Source organism: Scyliorhinus torazame, chromosome 11 (assembly GCF_047496885.1).
Source record: "Scyliorhinus torazame isolate Kashiwa2021f chromosome 11, sScyTor2.1, whole genome shotgun sequence".
NCBI classification, from domain to species: Eukaryota; Metazoa; Chordata; class Chondrichthyes; order Carcharhiniformes; family Scyliorhinidae; genus Scyliorhinus; species Scyliorhinus torazame.
In genome coordinates, this window is record NC_092717.1 from 181,184,520 (window position 1) to 181,196,765 (window position 12,246).

At 46.9% G+C, this 12,246-nt stretch overlaps 3 non-coding genes across 3 annotated transcripts; all 3 read right to left on the reverse strand.

Moving 5' to 3' along the window:
• Positions 1–3,527: 3,527 nt before the first annotated feature.
• trnam-cau (transfer RNA methionine (anticodon CAU)) lies at positions 3,528–3,600 on the reverse strand. Its single transcript has one exon. It is a non-coding gene; the product is annotated as a tRNA-Met (tRNA).
• A 1,888-nt stretch (positions 3,601–5,488) lies between these two features.
• Positions 5,489–5,561, reverse strand: trnam-cau (transfer RNA methionine (anticodon CAU)). Its single transcript has one exon. It is a non-coding gene; the product is annotated as a tRNA-Met (tRNA).
• A 1,888-nt stretch (positions 5,562–7,449) lies between these two features.
• Positions 7,450–7,522, reverse strand: trnam-cau (transfer RNA methionine (anticodon CAU)). The gene has a single exon. It is a non-coding gene; the product is annotated as a tRNA-Met (tRNA).
• Positions 7,523–12,246: the final 4,724 nt, after the last annotated feature.

Here is a 12,246-nt window from a genome sequence, read left to right on the forward strand (position 1 = left end):
TTTCCACATTTGTTTATCACTCTCAGGAGCGTCCTCCTGTAACCTTATGACGTCTTGGATGGTTGGCATTGGCTTGTCAGAAGCAGACACATTCATAGTAGATCGTTTAGTCTGACTTAACATTTTAGGCACCATCACTTGCTGAATTTGTGCGGCTGTGCGCGCTGCACAATCTGCTCGTTCATTACCAACGTCAACTGGGGTTGTACCATTCGTGTGGGCAGCACATTTAATAACGGAAATCTGCGCTGGCAGAAGGAGGGCCTGCAGTAGGTCATTAACTAATCCCCGGTGGGATATTTGACCACACATAATCATGTCAGGTTGTTCTGACGAAATGTCACTCAAATCGCCCCTTATTGTGGTAGTTTCCTGAATCAAGGCTAAACAGTCGTGGCCAGGTGCGTCTTCATGGACAGGGGGACCACTAAGAAAACAGGCTGGATTGATAGTGGTACAGTATTTAAATGTCAGACGTGGATTGTTCAAAAGGTATATCTCATACCTATTCTGACGAGCTGCGGTAAGATGCTGACCATTCGCCCCATATCCCTGGCATGGTACTGGTCATGGACCTGACGTGTAATATGAGGGCTTACCGAAGCTGACTGTGGCCATAAATGTGGTGATATTGTAACAAAATCGGCTGTACCTTCTTTTCCCGTGACTGTGGCTGTAACCTTGACTGGCCATTCGGTCTCAAGTAATGGCCAGTATTTGTCCTCCAACTCCCTGTTTCGTCCAGTTCTGTCATAGGCCAGGGTAACGTGATGCAGTGATAGTGGCTGTTCAATGTCTAACGTCCACCACTGGGGGGTGATAGAAATATAGCACTGTTGTCTCATCCTCCTCTTCGCTGATCCACCCACCCAAAGTCACTATATTGGAGCTCCTGCTGGTAAACTACCATTTCTGCCGCTTGTTGGGATCGCAGATCATCCTTTTTCATTACATACTCAGTCTTAACCTTTGTAACTGAGCCTCCTTCTTGGCCTACACCCTCCTTCCAGTAAAATCTGACTGCCCTTGCCATCTGGGAAGGGTCGTTCTCTGTCCAATTCATGTTATTACATTTCACAGCAGTAACCACAGAAGGTGGTAGGCAATGCATTAACATAGCACAGTATTGAGGGGAATTCTGACCATTTTGATACAGCAAATCGCCTGACTGCCCCCGGTAGATTTCATTAAAACGCCCCAGACATTCCTATGGCTCATCAATCTTCCTAGGTTTTAGGTCTAAGATAACAGAAAGATTTATGGGCCTTTGAAATGTGCTATTCAACGCATTCAAGATCTGTGTCCTTCTTTTCTCTATTTGCTCTCTTTTTTTTTTTAAACTTAAAAATGTTTGAAAATTCAAATTGAATTACTGCAACTTGCAAGCTTAGCTCTGATCTCAACTCAGAACTAAATTTACAATTTGCTTAACACAAACTTGTATAACATTTACAACTTAATTATTTCTTTATCTTAACAATTTTTTCTTTTAACAAGTTTTTTTTTCTGTTACATACACATAAGTATTAGCAAAATCAACTATCATAAGTATTAGCAAAATCAATTATCATCTTCAGATTGACACTTTTTAAAATGGTGTCCATGATCTTCTTTAAGTTTCTATTAATCTCCAGATAAAATGACATAAACCTTATTTCAAGTAAGTAAAATTTAAGATTCTGGCAATTTCAATCAATTGCTTTCGAAAATAATAACTTTTATCAAAGAGGTGGAGAAACCCACTGGTTTCCTTTAATTAATTCAAAACGTAACTTTGCTGGTGTTCACTGACTCAAAGGAAAGGTATCCGATTACACTGCAGACTGTTATCTCAAGGCCTGAGTGAGAAGCACTGTCTGTTTTCAACTCCGCCTGCTGCTGTTAACCCTTTGAGAGACTTCTGCTTCAACCTCACAATCTCAACTAGACCTCGGAACTTTACAGTCCAAGGAGACAATTTTAGCTTAATCAACTATATATTTAAAACACTCACACATAGAGTTGAACCATCTTCAGATTTAAAAACAGTTATACTGGACTGAACCCCCATCTATTGAAGTCCCATCAGCCCCTGAACCCATATAATAGACTGAACCTTTATTATTTAAAGTCCCATCAGCCTCTGAACCCTAATAATAGACTGAACCTTTATTATTTAAGTCACATCAGCCTCTGAACCCCGATAATAGACTGAACCTTTATTATTTAAAGTCCCATCAGCCCAAAACCCTAACCCAAGCCGAAACAACAATATGAAATCCCATCAATTAAAGTGCTAATCCCCAGACTGACCTGTGATTTCGTCGAGGCGGTCTTTCTGTGCCAACCGCGAGTGACCAGACTAATCAGACGATAAGAAGAGGGGAACAATCAATGCTGGTCGTTTTCCATTTCTACATTGAGGGCCCTTTGTTCCCGTCCTCCTGTTCATAATCAGTCTAATTCTGATTTCGCAGTTGGAACAGGATCGCCCAGAGAAATCCCGGGTTTCGGCACCAAATGTTGATCTCCAAATTTCTTTCTCTGTCAGTCTGGCCTCAATAAAAGTTGAGACGGATTTGCACGTAAACAGAAGTTATTTATTTAGCTTGCAAGCTTAATCATCTTACAGAAATGTAAGAGACATCCAGCCTCTTTCATTCCAGAAAACGACTGAACTAACAGACAAAGGGATCTCTGCAAAATCAGTTCAAATGGTATCAAGTTTCACATACTCGACGGACATAGGTCAGCCTATGTCCCTCCTGACCTGTTCGATCTATTCTGATTGGCTCACTTCCAATCCCTTTCTCTGGCCCCTATCAATGAAGCATCACCCTCATAGACACACCTCTTCCTGCTTTTTCCATGCGGTCTCAAATTCCTTTGTCCCTAACTGCAAAAATCAAAGTGGCTTATTTCTACATTACATTAACTAGTAACTCTAAAGTAACTATTTTATATCACATTCGTCAGCAGGGGTGTCGACTGCTCCCTTCCACTTGTGCTGACTGCAAATTTCCCTCCCAGTTTTTCTAATACGCACCTTCAGGCCCCTCACTGATCATTACCCGGCCACTGCGGTTTTCCATTCTGCTGGTGGTCCAAGCTGCAGTTGCTTGGTCACGTTGAGTCGATTCGAAAAATCGCTGTGTTGAGGTAGCAGGCATAGCCAAAGCAGAATTGCTCTGCCATTTTTCGAGTATCTTGGAGACAGAGACTGAAGTGATCCTGGGCAGCCAGAAACATGAAAACACAGCCAAGCTGGGGGAATTGTTGCAAATGTTAGAGAGCTGGATTAGCATGGTGGAGTCAGATAGATGGCCACATTCTTCACATTGATTTTCCCTTTGGGCAAAGCATCAGGCTCACCGGTCGTTTCTTTGCAAGCAGTGGTGAGGCACTTTCAGATGTTTTTCATCTGCCACAACACAGTGATGCCGAATGATTTGCAGAGCTGCTGCAAGCAGGTTGTCTGCATTTCTATCAGCGGCGGAGATGGGAATATGAAATAAGTGGAAAAGGCGAAGGATTTTTAAATAAAAATATGCCCTCTCTGAGGATTGAACTCAGGACCTTCAGATTATGAGACTGACGCGCTGCCTACGGCGCTAAGAAGGCTTTCGTGCATTGGTGTTTGTTATTACATATACTTTGTTGAGGCATCAGGGAGCCCCCATGCACAATTCTACTGCTGTTACAACATCATTTTGCAGAAAGTGAGGACAATTGGCACACATTTGGTGCCGACCAGCGGGAATTAGCTCATGTGGCAGAGCGCTAGCTTTGCATGTGAGAGGTAGTGGGATCAATGCCCACATTCTCCACTAGATTTTACACAAGAGACAAAACGTCACGACCATCAGTTGTTTCATTCAAACCACAGTTCACACATTTCAATGCATTTTCCTCATGCTGCTGCACAGAGAAGACCAATCATTTGGAGGGCTGCTGCAAGCAAGTTGCCTTCCTTTCTGCCAACAGCAGAGATGGCAACGTGACATCAGAGGTTGGAAATCGTTTGAACACAATGCTGCCCTCCCTGAAGATTATCCTCAGGAACTTCAAATGATGGGATTGATGTGCAGCCTACTGCGATCAGGAGGCATGCACTGAATTGCTCTGCAGACAGCATGACCATTTTTGCAATCCTTACAGTCTGCATCCTGCCAAAGTGAAAAATCTTCAGAAAACATTGAGGCAGCTTAGAGAAAAATACATCAGCTTGCGATGCAGACTCAGACACGTTATCCCTTAGAACACAGGCGCAACCTGCAAGGAGAAGCTGGCGATTCACAGTGTGGCCACACCTTTGTCATTAAGATGAAGGTGAAGCCCACAAGGGCTCAAAGGGATACGCTAAACAATCCCCGTCACAAAGCAATGCATGCTGAAACAATTGAGGGAGAGAGGGAGGAAGACATTAATTGAGATAGTGTCAGAAACATTGTGCATTTAAAAGGAGGCCCAACCTACTGGCTGCTCAAAGTGTACCCACAGCTTTGGCTTTAAAATGCAGATAATGGCCTCAAGGGCTAAAAGGTGAACGGTCAACATTGAACAAACACTGTGGATTTTGAGGCTTTGCCTCAATGGCTCAGTTGGTACAGCAGAAGACCGGAGGCGTTAATACACCAAAGTCAACGCTAGCTTGCTGCTTGAATAGCGAATACAATTTATGGGTGCACTTTGAGAAGTAAGTGTGTGATAAACTATGCTTTGGTAGAAACTGTATTGCCAAATGAATAGCTGAATTATAGCTTAACATGTTGTTGTCAAGGCAGAGGAAACATCTTTTCCTGGAGGAAGGCAGTCGACAACACGGTGGTGATGCTGCTGCAATTCCATCTGCGTGCCAGCAGGAGTTCCTTTGAGCAGCAGTGCATCCAAAAAGTCGGCACTCACCTGCAAGCAAAGGAAGATTTCTATCACTGAGGCAGGGGTGTCGACTGCTCCCTTCCACTTGTGCTGACTGCAAATTTCCCTCCCAGTTTTTCTAATACGCACCTTCAGGCCCCTCACTGATCATTACCCGGCCACTGTCGTTTTCCATTCTGCTGGTGGTACAAGCTGCAGTTGCTTGGTCACGTTGAGTCGATTCGAAAAATCGCTGTGTTGAGGTAGCAGGCATAGCCAAAGCAGAATTGCTCTGCCATTTTTCGAGTATCTTGGAGACAGAGACTGAAGTGATCCTGGGCAGCCAGAAACATGAAAACACAGCCAAGTTGGGGGAATTGTTGCAAATGTTAGAGAGCTGGATTAGCATGGTGGAGTCAGATAGATGGCCACATTCTTCACATTAATTTTCCCTTTGGGCAAAGCATCAGGCTCACCGGTCGTTTCATTGCAAGCAGTGGTGAGGCACTTTCAGATGTTTTTCATCTGCCACAACACAGTGATGCCGAATGATTTGCAGAGCTGCTGCAAGCAGGTTGTCTGCATTTCTCTCAGCGGCGGAGATGGGAATATGAAATAAGTGGAAAAGGCGAAGGATTTTTTAATAAAAATCTGCTCTCTCAGAGGATTGAACTCAGGACCTTCAGATTATGAGACTGACGCGCTGCCTACTGCGCTAAGAAGGCTTCTATTTGTTGGCGTTTGTTATAACATATACTTTGTTGAGGCATCAGGGAGCCCCCATGCACAATTCTACTGCTGTTACAACATCATTTTGCAGAAAGTGAGGACAATTGGCGCACATTTGGTGCCGACTAGGGGGTATTAGCTCAAGTGGCAGAGCGCTTGCATTGCATGTGAGAGGTAGTGGGATCAATGCCCACATTCTCCACTAGATTTTACACAAGAGACAAAACGTCACGACCATCAGTTGTTTCATTCAAACCACAGTTCACACATTTAAATGCAGTTTCCTCATGCTGCTGCACAGAGAAGACCAATCATTTGGAGGGCTGCTGCAAGCAATTTGCCTTCCTTTCTGCCAACAGCAGAGATGGCAACGTGACATCAGAGGTTGGAAATCGTTTGAACACAATGCTGCCCTCCCTGAAGATTATCCTCGGGAACTTCAAATGATGGGATTGATGTGCTGCCTACTGCGATAAGGAGGCATGCACTGAATTGCTCTGCAGACAGCATGACCAGTTTTGCCATCCTTACAGTCTGCATCCTGCCAAAGTGAAAAATCTTCAGAAAACATTGAGGCAGCTTAGAGAAAAATACATCAGCTTGCGATGCAGACTCAGACACGTTATCCTTTAGAACACAGGCGCAACCTGCAAGGAGAAGCTGGCGATTCACAGTGTGCCCACACCTTTGTCATTAAGATGAAGGTGAAGCCCACAAGGGCTAAAAGGGATACGCTAAACAATCCCCGTCACAAAGCAATGCATGCTGAAACAATTGAGGGAGAGAGGGAGGAAGACATGAATTGAGATAGTGTCAGAAACATTGTGCATTTAAAAGGAGGCACAACCTACTGGCTGCTCAAAGTGTACCCACAGCTTTGGCTTTAAAATGCAGATAATGGCCTCAAGGGCTAAAAGGTGAACGGTCAACATTGAACAAACACTGTGGATTTTGAGGCTTTGCCTCAATGGCTCAGTTGGTACAGCAGAAGACCCGAGGCGTTAATACACCAAAGTCAACGCTGGGTCGCTACTTGAATGGCGAATACAATTTATGGGTGCACTTTTAGAAGTAAGTGTGTGATAAACAATGCTTTGGTAGAAACTGCATTGCCAAATGAATAGCTGAATTATAGCTTAACATGTTGTTGTCAAGGCAGAGGAAACATCTTTTCCTGGAGGAAGGCAGTCGACAACACGGTGGTGATGCTGCTGCAATTCCATCTGCGTGCCAGCAGGAGTTCCTTTGAGCAGCAATGCATCCAAAAAGTAGGCACTCACCTGCAAGCAAAGGAAGATTTCTATCACTGAGGCAGGGGTGTCGACTGCTCCCTTCCACTTGTGCTGACTGCAAATTTCCCTCCCAGTTTTTCTAATACGAATCTTCAGGCCCCTCACTGATCATTACCCGGCCACTGTGGTTTTCCATTCCGCTGGTGGTACAAGCTGCAGTTGCTTGGTCACGTTGAGTCGATTCGAAAAATCGCTGTGTTGAGGTAGCAGGCATAGCCAAAGCAGAATTGCTCTGCCGTTTTTCGAGTATCTTGGAGACAGAGACTGAAGTGATCCTGGGCAGCCAGAAACATGAAAACACAGCCAAGTTGGGGGAATTGTTGCAAATGTTAGAGAGCTGGATTAGCATGGTGGAGCCAGATAGATGGCCACATTCTTCACATTGATTTTCCCTTTGGGCAAAGCATCAGGCTCCCCGGTCGTTTCATTGCAAGCAGTGGTGAGGCACTTTCAGATGTTTTTCATCTGCCACAACACAGTGATGCCGAATGATTTGCAGAGCTGCTGCAAGCAGGTTGTCTGCATTTCTATCAGCGGCGGAGATGGGAATATGAAATAAGTGGAAAAGGCGAAGGATTTTTAAATAAAAATCTGCCCTCTCTGAGGATTGAACTCCGAACCTTCAGATTATGAGACTGACACGCTTCCTTCTGCGCTAAGAAGGCTTCCATTTGTTGGTGGTTGTTATAACATATACTTTGTTGAGGCATCAGGGAGCCCCTATGCACAATTCTACTGCTGTTACAACATCATTTTCCAGAAAGTTAGGACAATTGGCACACATTTGGCGTCGACCAGGGGGAATTAGCTCAAGTGGCAGAGCGCTCGCTTTGCATGTGAGAGGTAGTGGGATCAATGCCCACATTCTCCGCTAGATTTTACTCAAGAGACAAAACTTCACGACCACCAGTTGTTTCATTCAAACCACAGTTCACACATTTCAATGCATTTTCCTCATGCTGCTGCACAGAGAAGACCAATCATTTGGAGGGCTGCTGCAAGCAAGTTGCCTTCCTTTCTGCCAACAGCAGAGATGGCAACGTGACATCAGAGGTTGGAAATCGTTTGAACACAATGCTGCCCTCCCTGAAGATTATCCTCAGGAACTTCAAATGATGGGATTGATGTGCTGCCTACTGCGATAAGGAGGCATGCACTGAATTGCTCTGCAGACAGCATGACCAGTTTTGCCATCCTTACAGTCTGCATCCTGCCAAAGTGAAAAATCTTCAGAAAACATTGAGGCAGCTGAGAGAAAAATACATCAGCTTGCGATGCAGACTCAGACACGTTATCCCTTAGAACACAGGCGCAACCTGCAAGGAGAAGCTGGCGATTCACAGTGTGCCCACACCTTTGTCATTAAGATGAAGGTGAAGCCCACAAGGGCTAAAAGGGATACGCTAAACAATCCCCGTCACAAAGCAATGCATGCTGAAACAATTGAGGGAGAGAGGGAGGAAGACATTAATTGAGATAGTGTCAGAAACATTGTGCATTTAAAAGGAGGCCCAACCTACTGGCTGCTCAAAGTGTACCCACAGCTTTGGCTTTAAAATGCAGATAATGGCCTCAAGGGCTAAAAGGTGAACGGTCAACATTGAACAAACACTGTGGATTTTGAGGCTTTGCCTCAATGGCTCAGTTGGTACAGCAGAAGACCGGAGGCGTTAATACACCAAAGTCAACGCTAGCTTGCTGCTTGAATAGCGAATACAATTTATGGGTGCACTTTGAGAAGTAAGTGTGTGATAAACTATGCTTTGGTAGAAACTGTATTGCCAAATGAATAGCTGAATTATAGCTTAACATGTTGTTGTCAAGGCAGAGGAAACATCTTTTCCTGGAAGAAGGCAGTCGACAACACGGTGGTGATGCTGCTGCAATTCCATCTGCGTGCCAGCAGGAGTTTTTTTTTCACAAAAATATACTTTATTCATAAAAAGTTATCATGAGCATTACAGAAACATTTCAAATTGTCTTGACTGTACATTTCCGGCAGGGTGACATGTTGCCTTGACTTTCTTTCATTCAATTTTGATATTGTCGTACACATATCACTCTTTACATTACAATTCCTTCTTCAATATTTACAGTGGCATGTTTGTTTTATACATTGGAGTGTTGGTTGCCCAGACCGAGGGGCTTTACACTGTTACGTGCCCCTCGGTGTACATTTGCTGGAAAGACTTTACACAGTGGTCTTTCCCCATTGCGCCTTGGCGGCAGCTGCCCCAAGCTTGAGTGCGTCCCTCAGCACGTAGTCCTGGACCTTGGAATGTGCCAGTCTGCAACACTCGGTCGAGGACAATTCTTTGCACTGGAAGATCAGCAAGTTTCGGGCAGACCAAAGAGCGTCTTTTACCGAGTTGATGACCTTCCAGCAGCAGTTGATATTTGTCTCGGTGTGTGTCCCTGGAAACAGTCCGTAGAGCACAGAGTCCTGTGTCACAGATCTGTTTGGGATAAACCTTGACAAATACCACTGCATCTCTCTCCAGACCTTCTTTGCAAAGGCACATTCCACAAGGAGGTGTGTGACCGTCTCATTTCCCCCACAGCCACTCCGAGGGCAGCGTGCATTGGTGCAGAGCCTTCGGGTGTGCATGAAGAATCTGACAGGGAGGGCCTTTCTCACCACCAGCCAAGCTAGGTCTTGGTGCTTGTTTGAAAGTTCTGGTGATGAGGCGTTCTGCCAGATGACTCTGGCAGTCTGCTCAGGGAACCATCCAACGTCCTCCACGGTCTCCTTTTCCCTGAGGGCCTCGAGGACATTACGTGCTGACCACTGCTTCATTGCCTTGTGGTCAAAGGTGTTTTTCTTCAAAACCTTTTCCACGAAGGACAGGTGGTACAGTACGGTCCAACTACTTGGAGCGTTCCGCGGCAATGAGGCCAGGCCCATCCTTCGTATCACCGGGGACAGGTAGAACCTCAGTATGTAGTGACACTTGGTGTTTGCATACTGGGGGTCCACGCACAGCTTGATGCAGCTGGACACAAAGGTGGCCAACAGGATGAGGGAGGCGTTGGGTATGTTCCGCCCTCCCTTCTCCAGAGGTTTGTACATGGTGTCCCTTCGGACACGGTCCATCTTGGATCGCCAGATAAATTTGAAGATGGCCCGGGTGACTGCTGTGGCGTAGGGTCGGGTTATGGGCCAGACCTGCGCCACGTACAGTAGCACCGAGAGTACCTCACACCTGATGACCAGGGTTTTGCCCGCAATGGAGAGGGAGCGTTGCTCCCACCAGCCCAGTTTCTGTCTTACCTTTCCTATGCGCTCCTCCCAGTTTTTGGTGCACACCCCAGCAGCTCCGAACCATATCCCCAGCACCTTCAGGTAATCTGACCTGACAGTGAAGGGGATAAAGGACCGGTCGGCCCAGTTCCCAAAGAACATGGCCTCGACTCCAGAGCAGACCTGACCCGATTGGCGATGACCTTTGCTAGAATTTTGTAGTCCACATTCAACAGTGAAATGGGTCGCCAATTTCGAATTTCTTCCCTTTCCCCCTTCTGCTTGTAGATGAGGGTGATGATGCCTTTCCTCATGGACTCTGACATGCTGCCTTCCAGAAGCATACTCTCGTACACTTCCAGCAGGTCTGGGCCCATCCAGTCCCACAGAGCCGAATACAACTCAACCGGTAAGCCGTCGCTTCTGGGAGTTTTACTCGTCTCAAAGGACTTGGCGGCCTTTGTCAGCTCGTCCAGAGTTAGTGGTTTGTCCAGGTTTTCCAGCTCGCTGTCGCCTATGACCTCCGTGATAATCGACAGGAAGGTCTGGGAAACAGTGCTATCTGTTGGCTTCAGGTCATACAGTCCGGCATAAAAGGATTGGCTGATCCTCAGGATGTCAGACTGCGATGACTTTTCAGAGCCATCTTCTTCCTTCAGGCTGCTGATCACAGAGGTCTCTCTGTGCACCTTTTGGAAGAAGAAGCGTGAGCACTTTTCGTCCTGCTCCACGGAGCGGACTCTGGAACGGAAGATAACCTTGGAGGCCTCCGAGGTGTAGAGCGAGGCTTGCTGGCTCTTCACCTCTTGGAGATCCTCCTTGACATCCACCCCCATCGACTGCAGCTGGAGCAAATTTTGCATACTTTTCTGGAGCCTGGACATGACCCCTCGTCTCTCTCTCACCTTTTGAACGCCCTTGAGGATGAAAAACCTCTTGATATTCCCCTTGATTGCTTCCCACCAGAGATGTGGGGCCTCAAAGAGGGGTTTCACGGTTCTCCAACCTTTGTAATCCCTCCTGAGTTCCTCGATGTTCTCAGGGGTCAGCAGTTTTACATTTAGCTTCCACGTCCCCCTGCATACCCCCTGGTCTTCCTGCAGGTGGCAGTCGGCCAATAGGAGGCAGTGGTCAGAGAAGAACACCGGCGTTACGTCGGTGGACCTGACCGTGAAAGCTCGGGACACAAAAAAGAAGTCTATCCTGGAGCGGACGGACCCGTCTGGCCGTGACCATGTGTATCTACGCTGCGCGCCGTCTGCAGGGTTGCTGCAGACGTCGAGCAGCTTGGCGTCTTTTACCGCTTCCATCAGGAGTCTGGACGTAGCGTCTAGTTTGCTGTCGGCTTTGCTGGATCGTCCAGCCGCATCGATGATGCAGTTGAAGTCACCACCCAGGATGACCGGCTTGGAGGTGGCCAACAGCAGTGGGAGTTGCTGGAGAACTGCCAGCCGCTCACTTTTTACGGCCGGGGCGTACACATTAATAAGTCTGAGCGGGGTGTTTTTGTATTTCACGTCTGCTACGAGGAGGCGCCCGCCCACCACCTCCTTAACGTCGGAGATGGTGAAGTTGCCTCCCCGCAGCAGAATACCCAGGCCGGAGGAGCGGCAGTCGTTTCCTCCTGACCAGATGGATGGCCCGTGGGACCACCAGCTCGACCAGCGCCTGTAGTTGCTGAGGTGCGGAATTCCGCACTCCTGCAGGAACAGTAGGTCAGCTTTTACATTTGCCAAATAGTTGAGTGTGGCTACACACCGCGAAGTATCTTTGATGCTTCGCACATTTATGGATGCAATTTTTAAACCCATTATAAAAAGATAGATTTACCAGTCTCAAGAGTCCAGAGTCTATACAGTTGGCTGTTCCAGCTGTTGAATGTTCCCCAGCATGCCGGTGGTGCTCGCAAACTTTAGCACAGTTGCAGGGCTGAGAAAACTGTTCTGGTCCGTACTGGCCCCGTGATTTTGATGCAGATGCATTGGGGGGGTGATGTAGCCCTGGGGTTCGTCGTGGCAGTCAGTAGGTGTTGGGGTTGCAGGCCGGTCTTCACCTGGGTTGTTGCTGCTCGTTGCTATCGGGGGTTGGTCTGTGACCTTGTTTTCTTCCCGGTCGGTGGTCTGGGGGGTCTGTGCCTTCCGTTCCACG